We start from the raw sequence: 16,761 nt of genomic DNA, 5'->3' as shown, positions 1-16,761 counted from the left end.
AAAATAGATCATGTTTCAAACACAATGCATGAATTTCTCCCTCTGAGACATGGGAAAGCCCTGCAGAGGGCCATCTTTAGGTTCTGTTTAAAGCAGTGCCTACCTTACTGTCATTTATTCACATTTAAAATGTTATATGAAAGAAAATATAGGAATGTTTGATTTCTCCTTCCTTCTAACACATTCTCACCCTGAAACTTTCCTTTCTTTCTTCTATTTTTTTTTCAAAACTGAAGAACAGTTAAAGTTACTACCTATATTAGTGAGCACTAAATGTCTTGAAATTACGGCTTTTGAAGTTTCTTCGTTCCTGAAACAAAAAAGAAAGCCAGGGGTTGACATCAAAGAAGAGGCAATTCTCCTCAGTAGCAATTACGGTCTCAATGCTCCTCCATGCCCACCCCATCCCAAGATGCTTTGCCTTGTAACATGTACTTATTTTGATCAACACCCTTAGAAAGAGTAACTAAAAGTATCCAACTACCTATAAAATTCTCACTGAATTCTTCCTGCCGGTGCTTGTTGTGAATCAAAATACTCCGCTAATAATGCATTCAGCCGTATATGATGGGGCTTTTTTTTTCTTTTTAAGAAAACATTTAATTACTATTGGAGAGTTGAAACTGGTCTCTGTGACTTACCAGATGTTAAACCAGACACCAGGGTGAGATTTTACAATTTCGGCACAGCTGCTTACGACCAAATCTGGTTTAGGACACCTCCGGTGGATTTAAAAACATTACATTTATATTAAAAATAGCAGGGTCTCATATGCAGCCCAGCTGAAGGTCTTTTTGGCAAACTTGTTAAAATCAGAACGAATCCCCTCAGTCAAAAGTTCCCCAACAGTCTGTGCGCCTTGGCCAGTGTGACATGTGCTGTCACTCTGCCTGTCCCAACCCCCAGTCAAGCATTCTTACAGAGGCGCATGTGTCTGGGCTTTTTGTCCGGATTCTAAATTAAACCTCCAGTTCTTTTCATTCAGATATTATGAGCTCCGAAAACCAGAGTGTAAGACTGGAAAAAAAGAAAAGAAAAAGAAAGAAAAAAACGAAAAAAAAAGTCTCAATAGGGCTTGCAGGCCAGAAAGGCTCATTGAAGCCTGGATGGCTTGAGACAAAGGTGTTGTGGGTCCCTCCACCCACCCCCAACCCCACACCCATTCGAGTTCTTACAGTGTAGGAAGAAAATCGTTCACCAAAGCTTACTTTTCCTTCCTTCCCCCACCCTACTCTCAGGAGTTCTTGAATCTGCAGCCTTTTATTCGGCCCAAATTGTCGCCACGCTTAGTGGAGCGTGCTGGACCCGCGGGATAGCTGGAATAACTGAGAGACAGGGAGGGAGCCAGGCCCTTGCGCCCTGCACCAAGCCTCACTCCCTGCTGCTGGCTTTCAAAAAAACGCGTTTTGAGAGTTTCCAAAAGTGTACCCAGCGAAAGGCGCTTCCTCTGCCCCCGACTCCCGGAAGTGAGGAAGGGAGAATCCTCTTTATTCTTTTGCCGCCCAGCAGAAGCTGTGCTGGGACTGGAAAGGGGTCTCTCTCACAAGAGATGGAGCATCCTTTAAAAGGCTGCATGGTGAGACTTTCTCTGCCTCGCCTCCGGCAGACCCGTCCTTGGTTTCACATCAGGTTTCTTTGCAGCCTTCTAACTGACATGCAGGGCAGCAAATCCCTGGGTTGCTGTGTGTATAGACACGTGCGCACACATACAAGCCCTGTGCTTGGCTGTGACTCAGTAGTGGATCCTGGAGACCTTACCAGACAGAGCAAACATCACCTTCAACCTCCTTATATTCACGAAGTATGTCATTAAACAAGCATGTCGACCATGTTCAACTTTCTTGCTAACATGTAAAGGTTAAGATGAAACAGACTCGCTCTGGTATCTTGGCAAATTATCTCAGAAGACTAAATTCCCAGGAGCGGTTTCTCTTCTAAACAATTTTTTCTGTGTTTAAAGTCCATACCACTTCTAATGGGTCCTTGTTTCCCTGCCCTTCGGTCACCTCCGTACTGTGAACCAGAGATCCCCTGACTCGGTGATACTCGGCATTGCCGCATAGGCTGGAAAAGGTCTCAGTGTAGTCTGCATTTGCTCAGGCAAAGTCCACATGAAATAGGGAAGAATAACATGGAACCTTCATCAGGGAGTTGGGTTGATGGATTTAAAGGGCCGGCTTCCCAGCGGCCTTCACCCCACTCCAAAATTACTGTCCCGAGGAAGTTCCGCAGAGCTGAGGCTAAAGGGAACACGGCGGCGAGAAAAGGCGATACCAGAGTGAAGAGAGTGTGAACCACAAGATGAGCAGGACTTAGCTGCCACCACAGCCAGCTAAGTCAGCACAGGCCACAAGCGCTTGCTGGGTCACACCTTCCCCTCCCAGTCAAGGGCCTTGGCCTCATCGGCAGTTCTCAGAGCCTGTGCCCAGGTGTACTACTCTGAAGATTTCTCCAAGGACAGGATTTTAAAATCAAATAGATTTGGGGAAAGGGGGGTATCACTGCACTTCACAGCTTTATAGGGTTTGGGGTGTTTTTAAAGGTTAGTGTGCTTCAGACATGCTTTCTTTCTTTCTTTTTTTTTTTTTTTTTTTTTTGACAGGGGACTGGGATGGGTGCCTCTGTGCTCCGTTGCTGTGTTGTCAAATCTGCTCTTGAACTCAGGGGTTCAAGCAACCCTCCTTCCTCAGCTTCCCATACACCTGGGACTACACACACCACCACAACCAGCTTAGTGCTCTGCAGACCCCACTGGGGAATGCTGAGGACCCACCATGGTATTTTCCAATTTGAAAGTTGTCCAGTCAGCTGATTTTAAAGAGACATCCCCTGCCTCCCTGACTCTACAGCACTCCCTGTTCTCCCTCCTCTCCCCCTGTATCCCAGATGGTGCAAGCCTTGCCCTTAGTGGGCTTAGCAGACAGGTAGGAGCTCAACCAATGCCCAGGGCTGAAATGGCAGGATCTGTTCTTCAAACGCTTGCAGCTTTTAGATTGGACCAAATGGCAGTTAGGTTTTGTCTGTGCTGGATACAAGATTGAATGAGGAGACATGAAGAAGAAAAGGGAGGAGTACGAAGGGAGGGATGGGGGGGGGGGACAGTAGAGGAAAAAGAAAATAAAAGAAAAAATAATTTTATTTTACTTGGAAGATGTCCCCAAGTAAATTTGGCAAACACGTGTAATATACACAAAATCCAAAGGGTCTAGAAGCCTGTTTGGGAGGAGATGCCCAGCCTCTGCTTTTTCACAGCCTGTGGTGGGTGCTTATGGATATTTATTAAATGAATAGTCAGGGTCCAACATGATGTTGACTGGTATGCGCTGGGCTGTGTGTACGGGCTGAACAGTCTCCTTCAATGTGTGTAACAACCTTGTAAGGCGGACAGCGCACCCTCTGATGTGGAAACGGAAGCTCTATGTTTAGTCACCTTCCCTATGCTAACTCTCCTGACCTCCGGTCTCTCTGTGCACGGTACCTCCTCTGGCACGCCTGGGGGTGGGGGGGTGGGGGGCACATTCTGCTTTCTCCAGCTCCTAGGCACACTTGTGTTTGTGGAATAGAAAACACTGAGAGCATCTCCCATAACATAGCACTCCTTCTGTCCCAATGTCTGCAGCATGAATGGCTAGTGTAAGGGCAAGGATCACAAGAATCACTCCATGCTGGTGGGCTTGCATACCCCCCCAGCTTCTGTGAGGCCCTCTCTGGGATTCAGGGCAAGAAGGCCAGTGAAGGGATGTGTTCAGGAAGCCACCAGCTTCTTTGTACACACCCATCTGAGGAGGTTGTATAAACATTGACGAGTTAGGGATGGCTCCACCATGGTTTGGGGGATCAGGGTCCGCACTACCCATCTGCTGAAGTCTTTTTCCATCCTCACTGTCAAGTGCCCTGCTTCTTGATCTCCTTCTCCTGGGTCCTTTGGCCTTAAAGGCTACAACTCACAGAGGAGAAAACTCCCAGGGTAAAGATTGTTATGCACAAAACCTTCAAAATACCAATATTTTTTAAATAAAAGATCTCAGTTAGCCTTTGTGATATCATGACACTTGTGGTCCTCCCACTGTACCTTAGAACAAAAGCACATGAGAACAGCTGCACCCTCCTGTCCTTCCATGTCCTCCCAGACCTCCCAGTGTCCCTTGGTCACTAACCTATAGACAGTAATCTATTAGATTCTAGTATCCAGTGGGGACATCTGGGCGGGCACATCTGGGTTTAGACAAAGGAGACAAAGGAGACTTGAGAAACCATGTGCTCGGTAGAAAATGGAGTCCCAGGGGTGGAGGCCTCCCAGGAGAGGCTGAGACTGAAGGGTGCTTCATTTGGAGGAGACAGAGGGGAGACACAGACTCCTGCAAGATATGACAATAGGACAAAGAGCAGAGAGGCATGGGGGCGATGTGCTGCCCATGTATCCGGCATTAGCATGTCCCTTCTTTTCTAGACCATTTTGTGATTGTTGGTATCTTTAAAAACAACATCTGCTTTTTAAAATGTCGTTGTGGACAGCCACAAGACAGCTCTATTTGTCTCAGATGCAGCATGACGGGTCATCCGATTTGTCCTGGAAGAGTCCCCACCTCCAATTTAACCTGTACTATCCCAGTGTTGTCTCCACTTCCATGCTACCCTAGATATTGTACGATGACCTCTGAATGAGGCAGAGATGGTATGCTGAGGGTAAGCATTGGGATACGGTGTGCAGATGTTCCTACCTCTCAATAAACCCATCATAAATGTGTAGACATGGTTTCTGTTCTACCTGGTCCCTCAACTGATTCGGCCCAAATTGGTTTCTGTCCAGCCTGGTCCCATAGCCACTTTGCCCCAAATAAGCTCACAAAGACTTATAGTATAAAATGTTTGGCCGATGGTTCAGTCTTCTTATTGGCATGCTCTGTCTTAATTATTAAGCCATTTCTATCAATCTATGTATTGCCACGAGTTTGTGATTTAGCTGTAATCTGACATGTTACTCCTTGGGCAGCATGGCATCACTTGGTGGCTCCTCTCTGCCTTCCTCTCCCCAGTCTTCTCCTGGTCTGGTAGCCCCACCTATGCTTCCTGCCTGGCTACTGGCCAATCAGTGTTTTAGTCATCAACCAATAAGAGAAACATACATACAGAAGGACGTCTCCCATCATAAGTGGGAAACCATGCAAGTCGTGAGAGCATTGGCAGCACCTAGCTCACTATACATCAGGGTTTAACACTACAGCACACTGTACAACTTCCTATAGGAAACTACTGACTGAGTGGGATCACTCGACTGAGCGGGAGCTGAGCTCACTGCCTTTCTCAAGCATCAGGAGAGAATGTTGCACCACATATTTCTAGGCCCAGAAATAATCACAATTAAAGATTTGGTGTGTGGTATTACAGACGTCATGTGTCCTCCATGAGATAGAGTTGGAACACTTGCTCCTCGTCTGTTGCTACTATCTGAAAGGTTGTAGAATTTGTTGGCCAGGAGGATGGAAGTCACCAGGCTTGGAAGATTACCAGATGACCTCCACTTCTAGTCCAAGTTGCCTCTTTCTTAGCCTGCTACAATGCGGAGAATCTCAGGGATCACACTGTTGCTGCCGTGATCTCCACCATGCATTTTCTGCAATGGAGAACTCCATCACCATCATCTGTGAGCCAATATACATCCTTTCTCCTTTAAGTTGCTTCGGCCAGGTGTCCTGGGTGTCACACAATGAGCAGAGTAACTAGTTCAGGAAATGAACCAAGAAAGTGCTGATGCTCTGATAGAGCAGACTGTGTGGCTTGTAGACCTTTGGAACTGATTTGTGGAAGGAACGTGGCAGAAAAAGAAGATGTAGACTAAAGAAGCCTAGAAACCCAGGATCACAGCTTTGTGTGAGGTCAAGCAAGCCATTGTTCTGGGAGTTCAGAAGATCAGAATGGTAAGAGAAATGCAGATCATGAAGGCCAGGCCCATGACATTTCAGCTAAAAACAAGGAGTCCCTGAGACACTGGACTAGAGACCATTCTTGTTACATTCTGTCAAAGTGTCTGGCTACTTCTGGCCCATGTTCTGAAAATATGAACGGTGCTAAGTTCTAAAATAAATGATTAGGTTGTGTGATGAAAGAAATTTCAAGGAAGCATAGTATCCAAGCTATTGTGTGTTTTGCTGCTCTCTGCTGTTAGCGAAGTTCCAAGTGAGGATGCAAAGCAAAAGCCTATCAGAAAGGTATGAAATATGTGCAGACCAGCAGGAAAATGAGTTTACTTAAAGTTGGCATTCAAGGTGGCTGCCAACACAGCAGGGGCAGCTGTTAGAGAGATAAACACCACTGTGGAGAAACTGCACACTTTGTAATTGGGTGAGACAAAAGTGGGTATGGAGGGCCAGGCCCCATCCACTGACAACTCAAATGCAGCACAATTGAAAACATTCAGAGGCTGTGAGCTTGATGGTTCAGGGAGATTGGGTTATATCTCAAGCTAATATCAGAATTTGGCATCATCCACGTGATGCTGGTTTTGAAAGCATGAAGAATGCAAGAATCTCAAGTTGATGGGGGTTTGCACCAAGGTACCAAGGGAAAAAGGCACCGAGGCCAGGCAGTTCCATGAAGAGGGGTATTAAGGGGCTAACCTGTGAAGCTGTGAAGGTGAAATACGATCTACAATGGCAACTTCAGGATGTTGGACACACTGGGTTAGTGGGTATATGTGAGCTGCAGGCGGCAAGATGATTGAGCGAGGTGACGGGACCACTTTGAATCCAGGCAATGCTATCAGAACATCAACACTGTTTCTTGGTTAATTTCCTGAACTAGTTACTCTGCTCATTGTGTGTTAGACACGAAGTTGTAGCACTGTGTGTTTGCCCTGTGGGTTTTTGTCTTTCTTTGATGTAGCAGTTTGAATGTAATTGGTCCCCAAAAGCCCACAGAAAGTAGAATGTTTGGAGGCGTGGTCTTGTTGAAGGAAGTGTGTCACTGTGGGGGCGGGCTTTCAGGTCTCTTTTGCTTAAGTATCACTCAAGTGTCACAGTCCATTTCCTGTTGCCTTCTGATCAAGATGTAGCCAGCATCATGTCTGCCTGCATGTCACCACGCTCCCTGACATGATAATTATGGACTGAAACTCTGAACTGTAAGCTGCCATCTCAGTTAAATGCTTTCCTTTGTAAGTGTTGCCATGGCCATGGCGTCTCTTCAGAGCAATTGAAACCCTAAGACATTTGGTCTAGTCTTTCCTTGCTGTTCCCTTGTTTCTCCCTTTGGAAATGGGAATGATTACCCCATTGTGTGCTGAGTGTGTTTTACTTGTTTATCTCACTTCTCAGGGCCTCACTGAGTCTTAGAAGAGACTCCATGAGTGTGTGCGTGTGTGTGTGTGTAAAGGTTTTACTAATTCTTTGACAATTTCATACATAAAATGCATTTTGATCATTTTTACCTTAAGTCCTTCCCCCAACTTCTAGATCCAACCCCACTCCTCAACTTCGTGACCTCTTGTTTTTCTAACTCCCTGAGTCTAACTGGGCTACCCATGCACATGGGTTCCTGGATGATGGTCTATCTAGTAAGGAGGATACCCCTAAGGAAAACAGACTTTCCTTGAACCGGCAGTTATCCGTTGTCAATAGCTTCTAAGCTCAGGGTGGGGGCTCATGAGCCTCTTCCGCCCACCCCAGGCAGGGATATTGACTAATTTGATTTTGTTCAGGCCCTGGAAAAGCAAGCACAGCTGTTGTGAGTTTTGAGTGCAGTGGTCCTGTTACAGCCAGAAACATCGCTTCTCCCAGATCCTCCTTGACCCTTCCATCTTTCTCTCCTGTCGTGCTCTCTAAACACACAGGCCTAGAACCTCAGACACGACAGGAGTGGAGACTTCAAACTTTTGAACAGTGTTGAGTCTGTATAGACTGTGAGGACCCAGGAGGATAGACTGGATACATTTTGTGTTAGGAGATGACCTTGAACCTTTGTGGGTCAGGGGTAGAATGTTACCAATTGAAAGAGAAATGTCTTCTATGGGTTTGCATATTTAAACCCTTGATCCTCAGCTGGCAGCACTGTTTAAGGGTGTTGAGGAACCTTTGGAACACTGGGCCTGCCTGTCCAGTGTAAGTCACCAGAAGTGAGTCAAGGATATCCCATTTCCAATTGTAGTCTAACTCTCTGTTTCCTCTTGATTGATGTTCCCACTGCCCTGAGCTATGCCAGACCTTCCTTTCACAAGGGATCACCCTGTCTTACAGTAGGATCATCGAAGGAAATCTTTTCTCCATTAAATGGCTTCCATAAGGTATTTTGTCACAGTGGTGAGAAAGGTTACAAGCACTTATGCTTCCTAATAAATGCACAGAGAGGTTGGTTGGTTTTGCTTTTTGTAGCAATGCAAATTCAGTAAGCAAACAAAGCCCCAAAGCCCAGACCTCCCATATTAAAACTTGCCTTTCTTCCATGCCGCCCTGGCCGTGGTATTCTCTGCCCCTTTGCTCAGCCCCCTTCTTGTCCCCTTGTCCTGGGATTCTCTCCTTGTTTTCATTTCCTTTATGCACTTCTTTTCTTCATTGTTTCTCTTTCTCCCGAGTCATTCTTTGTCCACCATTGTCCACACATCTACACCCCCCTCTTGGTCCTCTTCTCCTCTTTCCATCCTCCTTCCCCCATTCCGAAGCCCTTTTGCCTGTCTTCACTTTAGCCCAGCTGCCCACCCTCACCCACCAGTGCCATCAAGGACCAAAGGGCCTTAAAATAAAAAAATGAGCTAGTCATTAAAGAAATATGTTGCCATGACAAGCCCCCCCCAGTGAAGTTGAGAGGTTCAGGGACTTAATCACCTCTGTGTAGGACCAAGTCACACTCCTCTCATAACTGTCTTCCCAGGAAAAAAATGATTGATGGGCGAGGAAGTCTACATGAAGTAGAACAGAGTCTCCATTTTACAAAACAAACATTTTGGAACACTCCACTCACTCAGGATATGCAAAACCCCACTTGGGTCTTGCTTGTGTATTTGGCCAAGAGTTCCTGAAAAAGTCATAATCTGGGAAAACCAGCAGATGGAAAGGGCATGTGTCAGAAATTCAAGTGTCTAAAAAGACAAACGTGGAAAGCCTGACACCATGGTTTCTGGGAGTTTGTGTAAGCACATGTGAATGGAAGAACCTTTGGTGAGAAGTGGGGAACCCAATGTAGCCCCCATGTCTGCTCCTGCTGCCTCCCTTCTGAGCTTCCAATCTCCATGTTAAATTGGAAGTTTGGAGTGATGATCTCTCTGGTTCTCATTCCATCTTCTGTGACTGTTTGGACAGTTATGAACTAATGCTACAAGCAAAAAAAAGTGTGAAACTATCATCTCCTATTTGCCCAGCTGGTCTCTGTCCAGCACACCACCCTAAGAAATATTATTGTGGCATACAAAGGCAGGTGGTGTGGACAGGTGGGGGATTTGAAAAGTGTTTTCCTAAACAGTTTTAATTTAGCATCAGAGGAGAAGGGAGGGAGAAAGAGAGAGTGAGGAAAAGAGGGGGGAGGGAAAGAGGAAAGGGATGGGAGCAGAATGAAGAGAACAAAATCCAGCAGTGCTACTTTCTAATCAAATAGACCAGAGTCCCTATGATCCTTCTCTGCAAAGTGGAGGCATAAGACATGAGGAGAGGATGTTGGATGGTTGAGGATTGGGTACCAAGCCATCCAGAAGAGTAGAGTTTGAAGGAAGGACAGGTAAAAACAGCAACTCAACATAAACTTAACTATAAATACAAAAACAGTGATGAAAACCCCAGTCCCAGGAGTGCCGGATAATTTCTGAGACTTGGAGATGTTGTTAAATGATCCAGCTGTAAGAGCCAAGAAATGGCTACTGCAGGTCTTGAGGCAGATGCCCAGAAACACAGCTCTAAGCATCATTCATGGCACTTAAGGTGTCAGTCTCCCAGTGGAAAATATCCCAGTAAGAGGAGTAGCTGGCAATAGCGAGAGAAAATTCAGTAGAGCCACCACCATAGGGTTCATGAAGAAACAGATCGGGAAACTGTCTACTGTGGATAGGAAGGAATCTGGCCCTGACTGAAGACCTCAGACACATCATGAAGCTGGATCTCTCCACATTTGCTACTCTTAAGAGTGTTGATGAGGACAGCATCAGATACACAAACTAAGTGTGCAGCACAGTGCCTGTCTTGAGTTGGTTGAAAGACACGTAGTGTTAGCCTGAGCCCTTTAGCCAAAGAAGGCTAATTTGATTGCATCTTCAGAGTCCCTTTTGCTGTTTGAGTATCATGTTTCAGGTAATGTAGAACTTCCTTGACCCAGGAATTATTATAATGTGAAGACTCTATAGATTCAAAAAACAGAACAAGTCTTTGGGATGGAATACACACAATAATCTGCAACTATTACTTTTTGAAGGGATGAGTATGTGTTCTTCAGCATTTACATTTTTAAAAGATAGCATAGAGGTTGGCTCTGAAACTATCTTACCTGTTGGCATACTCACCAGGACTAATGAAATAGTAGCTGGCATTGGTGAGGTCTCTACCATGACAAAGACATTGGCTGGGGTGATGCTTTTCTTTCATATACACAACCTTCTCTAGTCACAGTAACCTTGGGTATACCCACAACTGCCTATTTAGAAACAATGAGAAGACAATTTCAAACATTAGAGGGAACATTCCTGGTGTCCCACAGGCAGGAGGTGGAAGAACTGGGAAGCTTCTAGATTCACTTTCAAGCTCAAGTTCAGCTGATTGGGAAAAGAATATCTTTTGAATAAACTGGCCAGTCTGTAAGATGGGGTACTGTGCTGGAACTAGATTTTCTGTCCCCGAAGACCAACATGGAGACAGGATCATGAACAATCTCAACCTAGTACTCTGTAGTCGTTGTTGGGAGTTAAGAGAAGAAACATGAGCCCAGGTTTCGGTAGTCCTCAAAGTAGGTGAAGCACAGTACCCCATCCTGGGAGTGCCGAGACACTGTGTGACACAACTGGGTTCCACGAAAGGCTAACACAACCTTGTCTCTAGGAACATGACCACACAAATAAGCCCCCAGTTTGCACTATATCTTTCTCCTATGAGCAGAAAGCAGAATTGTATGTGACTTGCTGGTTTTCTACAAGACCATATAAAATTTCACATTACGATGAATGGCTAAGACTTGGGTTTCATAAAACCATTGAGTGTATTACAGTCTATTAACCAGACTGAAATCATGACCCTCGTTTAGCAGTTATAGACTGTGGCAGCACTTAATCCATATGGGTTGATTTGTATAGCATTTATGATCTGAACCAGATCCCTTAATGCCTAAACTCATAACTGTGGCTTGAAATATGAGTATCTGGGAAGCACAGTGGATAGGGTCCCGTGTTGTGTTGGAAGAGAGGGCATGCACTCACACGTTTCCTAAGAACAAAAGGGCTTGGGTTAGCTTTCCTCAAATGGAAACTCATTCACTACACCTGATGTAGTGAATGAGCTGCCCTCACAATATTCATCACCTCTTTCTCATCCCCTGAAGAACCCAGGATTGATCTGTGTGTCATTTCAGTTTGTACCACCCTATGAACTTCCTGAGGGCCAGCTTCATCCTAGGTGTCAGTAAGCAGATCAAGAACCATGCTTAAGTAAGGACCACCCCATTCTCCCCTGAGAAAATGCTTTGTCCAAGAGTTAGGCTCCAGACTATGTTGATCCAATGTGAACGAAGGTTAGGGCCAATATTTACAATTAAAAGAGTGGCTCCCACTTTCTCTTGGAGTCCTTAAACAAGTAGGCCTGTCACCTTACTTCTATTGACAGCTACAGTCTGTCTTCCCTTACCAAAATCCAATTGGAAGAACAGGGTATTATGAAAGATCTGGTGTTTTATCCCATTTGTAAGCTACAAATTATATTGATGCAGTTTTCATAGATGAGACCATAACATGCAAGATTCCTGGGTCATAGCAAAGGACTTTATTACTCATGGTACATCAAACAGCATGATCATATGTGTACTTGTATCATCTGGTCTTTTAATTCACTATCCGCAGAACAATGGGAAGCTGATGAAGAGGTGCCTACAAGTGCACCAAGACCCCACATCTTTTATAACAGACAGATGGGTACCCATTCTGTGTGCAGGAGAAGATGTATATACTCCACTCTATTCACTGAACTAACATCCTTATAAACCTAGTGGGGAGTCAGAGTCCATGCTTATGAAGTACATATAAAAACAAGAGACTCATGCTGACACCAAGAAGAGGCTAGATCAGAGCTGAGGACAAAGCTGGGGCCAGGATTGTGCTGTGATGATCAGAGCCTACATTTTTATCTTCTTATTAAATGAGGTTTCTTTTGTTTACTTAAGATCATTTGAACACAGTTTAACTCCTTAGTTAAATAACCAAAACTCTGAACATTGTGTGGACCACAGAATTCTCTATAGAGGGCTCTCATTCCTCGGCTCCTTACAAAGATCTGACCTCAGCTGCCAAGTGCATCATTCTATTACACTATGTCTATCTTTGAGAAGTCAGAGGTGTCTGGTCTTCGATAAGGTCATCTGACGCCTCAACTAACAGTGAGAGAATTTAACTCCGGAGGGTTGAGAGACCTACAGTGATTTAATTATAGCTCAATGACTGAATCACACAAAGCACTGTACGAAGGCCTCAGTATCACACTCCTCGTTGGAAGTTTGGTTTTCCCGTTGCACTATGGCTATTGCCCCATCAACAAACATGTGGAGTTGTTCATCAGATTGCAGCTTGGGCAAGCATACTTCTCCTAACTGGGTGTGACGATGTGTCTTGAGACCATTAGATCTTGTGTATGTCCTCAAAACATCGGATGAGATACCCCAGGAAGTTCATCCTGGAGTCAAAGAACCTCTGTCATGTATGACTTCACTTTGTAGGCAACTCTCATGTCTATATCTATAGTCCTGGAGATATACTATGATAAGAGAGGGTAAATGAAAGTTTTCTCGGGTTACTACAGTGTGCTTCTGTCACCTCATTGGGCCGCACTGTCTCTAATGCCTGGAAACAATCCTCATTTTCATTCATTCCTTTCCTTTTTTGGACAGGGAATCACTACAGTCCAGGCAAAGCTTTAAGTCACTGTGCAGTCTGAACTAGTCTCACTTCACACTCCCTATCCCTTTGTGTCAGCCTTCCAAGCGCTGGGGTTACAGCCACATGCTGTCAACGCCTGCCTTCAAAGTGGTAACTTTTATAAACTACAGTTCTCTTATCAACACATAATCTGACTCTTATCGATACACAATCTGAATTGATCTCAGCATTTGTGTTGTCTTTGTCCTAAAGGCTCTATTTCATTCTTGTAAATGATTTAAAAAAAACAACAATGTGGGATTAATTAATAAACCCACTTTAGGACTTATGTATCTTCGGTGCCCTTGGAGCTGCATAGGTAGGCCAGGCCTGCGGCAACACTGAAAAAAACATCCTGAAAGTCATTGACACACTCCATTTCTGCATTTCTCTGGCTCTCTGATGACCCATCTGCCCAAGGGATGGCTCCTGAGAACTGGGGCAGTTCAAGGGACCACACCTTTCATATGGACTAGCGCCCGGCTTGCCTCGGCCCTCTCCCAGGCCCGAGGAAGCTGTGTAACTGGAATCCTGGAGTCCTCACATTTCTCTGGGCGAGGCTGAGCACACAGGAGCGGGCATTAGTCAGTCTTCACGACGCGCCAGGGCGATCGAAGGGCACCTCGTTCTTTCCCCTTGCTTTTCATTCCTGTAATGCGGTGCATTTTCTAAAGGTATTAATAACACGCAGCCATTAAAGAAGGAGGCGGAAAGCAAATGAGATGCTTGGCATAAAAGCTGCGTTAAAGGACGCCCATTCTTCCTGCGCACTGTACGGCAGTAATTTCTAAATCCGTTTTTAAGACTCCAAGTGGCTAAGTCAGACCGTTCTGACTTCCCGTGCCACCAGCAATGTCATCGCTATTAGAACTGAGAAGCTTGTGTCAAAGAATCTGTCTCTTGGCTTTTCTCTTTGCTGAACTTCCCTTGGGGAGGACAGTTTACCAGCAGAAGGGACAGGAGACGGCGGCAGGACCGGAATGCAGCAGCAGTGCTCAGGAGACAGCCTTACGACCGTGGAATTGGAAGTGAAAAATAAATGTCTTTTATTTTGTGCGACTTCTTTGTCCTCCGAGAGTGGGCTGGGGACTGATGACTGGGACATATCACATACTAGTTAGCAGCCAAGTTTAGGGAGATTGTTTCAGTTAGATTTGGAAAAGAAAAAGACCGCACCTACAGTTTTTCTTATTTAGGCACCGGGTCAACAGGACTCTGTGGGCATGGCTGTGGAGTTGGTTTGATCTGGAAGACAGGAAACTGAGCTAATAGTAACGGGACAGGTGTGGCACAGTTGTGTAGTACGGTGGGACGAAGAATGGCAGAGCCCAGGATCTGCTCACACCAGGCTTGCCACTTAGCGAATCCCAACCTCCACTTTCTCCCGGAGATCAGAATGCCCTCTTTTAGGGTTAGGAGAGGGTAAAATAAAATAACTGAACGGCGAACATGTACCGTATATAGATGTCAGTCTCTGCTTGTTCACTGTAAGACTTGAAGAAGTCCAGCATGAGGCAGCCTCTCTGCCAAGCAAGCATCTTGTAAGACACCATCCAAGCCATGTGCTGAGCTTGAAAGGTGGCTGCTCACCCCTGAATAGACTGGATAATGCTGTGCTACCAAAGGGCCACATTGCATCATATAACATCAGCCTTCCCATCCCAATGACAGCTCTGGACAGGGCTTAGGCTGAGTGAACACCTTTCTGCGTCTCCTGTTATTTGATTCTTGATCACAGATCATTGTGTCCTGTGAGGCTGGGTCCTATAAATCTGGCTGGGGCAATAAAAGAATGCAGAAAACACAGAAATGCCTACATACACACACACACACACACACACACACACACACACACACACACACGTTGAGATCAGCTGGGTCCTGCATGCTCTGAAGAAGTCGCACCTACTGCACCATGCAACAACCCATAGCCTTGGTGTCTCTACTACGTACAACCCAGGGGAAGGGGTTAGCTAGGCTTGGTAGGAGGTTGCTGTAGGCAGCAGTCACAGACTGTAAATATCTGAGGAGGGGGGCAGCTTCTGCCCATGCTTTCTGTATATTTTGTCAACATTTGCACAGCTACCAGATGAAGAGTTTTTGGTGGACCTGAGGGATCAGGGTCTTGTCAATCATACGTATTCACTCAGGACTTTATCTGCTTACGCATTCACTCAGGGCTTCCTCTGCTCCCCACAAGAGTATCTGTGTGTCTCTGGAAATACAAGAAATGGACCAATGGACAACTGTGACTCTAGAGAGTTGTAACTCAGAACAGGGACTACCAGAGAGGATTTGTCTCAGCAAAGGCACCATAGCACTCTTCCAGAGGCTGTCTGCCACGTCTCTGCCTAGTCCAGAAGAGTGAGTCTGTGTTCCACTGTCTGGCAGGCCTGAGGATGATCATCAAGGTTATGGGAAGCAATGAACCCAGACTGGATCTATGCACAGTGAAGCCCCAAACCATGATCTCTTGCTGGGTCTGAAAGTAGTCAAGCTGAGAAAGACTGAAGCCATGAGTCCGTCCTAGGTCTGTGTACAGTGAAGCCAAAGGAAACCCAATAAGACTAGCATTTCCCTTCCTCTTAGCTTTGACTTAGAATTTAGAAGGCAGTGCTTGAACAAAATCTTATTTTAAGAGATTACAATTCACAGTAACATGGTTACAAGGCTGTTATTGGGACTACAGTACAAGTAGAATCAAAGACAAAAATGTGCAAATACACCAATAAGAACAGCAGAAGGCAAAGGCGTCTACTCATAATAAGACATATATGTGGTATTTTATGGGGTATGAAACACCTTCATATAGCATTTAATTTAATTCATAACTCTACCCTCCAAATTAAGAAATGTTATCACTTCTTGAGCAGGAAATAGAGGCTCAGAGATCACATGGCATCACCAGGTCACACAGCAGTGGTGAAGCCAGGATCCAAAACAGATCTCTGACTGTTGAGTTCAAAACCTTTCACCACATCACAGATAAAAATTTAGCAAGAGAATGAGACCTGGGATAGACATGTGCTCCATGCAAACGTTCTCAGCTATTTTAATTTTGGAGTCATTTATGTGATGCTGGGGAGCTCTTAAAAATTATCAATAAAGGCAAAAATTCCAAAAAACACTCTCAGAGCCAGTAATACAAGGAAACCCAAAGCTGTTAGGAAATTGGTTATGATATGGCATGTGATTATTAAAATTCCATAAACTTCATTAAAATTCTAAATATGTAACTAGAGTTTTTACTAAGTTCATAAAACATAATACTGGGGGACACAGCATCTTTGTAAACCTCTTGGTTCATGTGTCAATTACCTGGTTACTTAGTAACCAAGTAGTCCAGTAACCAAGGAGTCAAGCCATAGATTAAATAGTCCCCAACCAGGCAATAAAAAGTCCCTGAGTACAAATTTGCAGAATTATGGTTTATTGTGTTAATAATCTCCCCGTGTCTGTTAGCCAGGCTTCCAAGGACAGGCTAGAGAGTGTGTGCTGGCCCTCGCTATTTTGTTATAGTACTGGCTTTCAGAAGAGGAAATTAAAACACAAAGCATACTCTGGCTTTAAGTCACTTGGAGGAAATGAGAGGCCGAGCACACAGCAGCTGACCTGGGGCTGTGGGGGAGTCCAGACCTGAGTTCTGAGAGATGGTGATTTGGGGGGTAAATGTT

General features: G+C 45.1%; 1 long non-coding RNA gene across 3 annotated transcripts in view; it reads right to left on the bottom strand.

The window, feature by feature from the left end:
* The window catches only part of LOC110342657, a 42,314-nt gene that overhangs the window by 7,486 nt on the left and 18,067 nt on the right, over nucleotides 1-16,761 (bottom strand). For 2 of the 3 annotated variants that reach the window (XR_005873072.1, XR_005873073.1), the window contains exons 2-3: nucleotides 10,478-10,608; nucleotides 255-310 (exon numbers count right to left, since the gene is read on the bottom strand). This is a non-coding gene — a long non-coding RNA (uncharacterized LOC110342657). Of the gene's footprint in view, nucleotides 1-254; nucleotides 311-10,461; nucleotides 10,609-16,761 lie in introns of all 3 variants that reach the window. The other variant, XR_005873071.1, reaches the window with a different exon arrangement.

The sequence above is a fragment of the Mesocricetus auratus genome, unplaced genomic scaffold (assembly GCF_017639785.1).
Source record: "Mesocricetus auratus isolate SY011 unplaced genomic scaffold, BCM_Maur_2.0 Super-Scaffold_100045, whole genome shotgun sequence".
In the NCBI taxonomy this organism is placed as follows: Eukaryota; Metazoa; Chordata; class Mammalia; order Rodentia; family Cricetidae; genus Mesocricetus; species Mesocricetus auratus.
The sequence above is the reverse complement of the archived record's forward strand: the minus strand, read 5'-3'. Positions and strand labels throughout refer to the sequence as shown.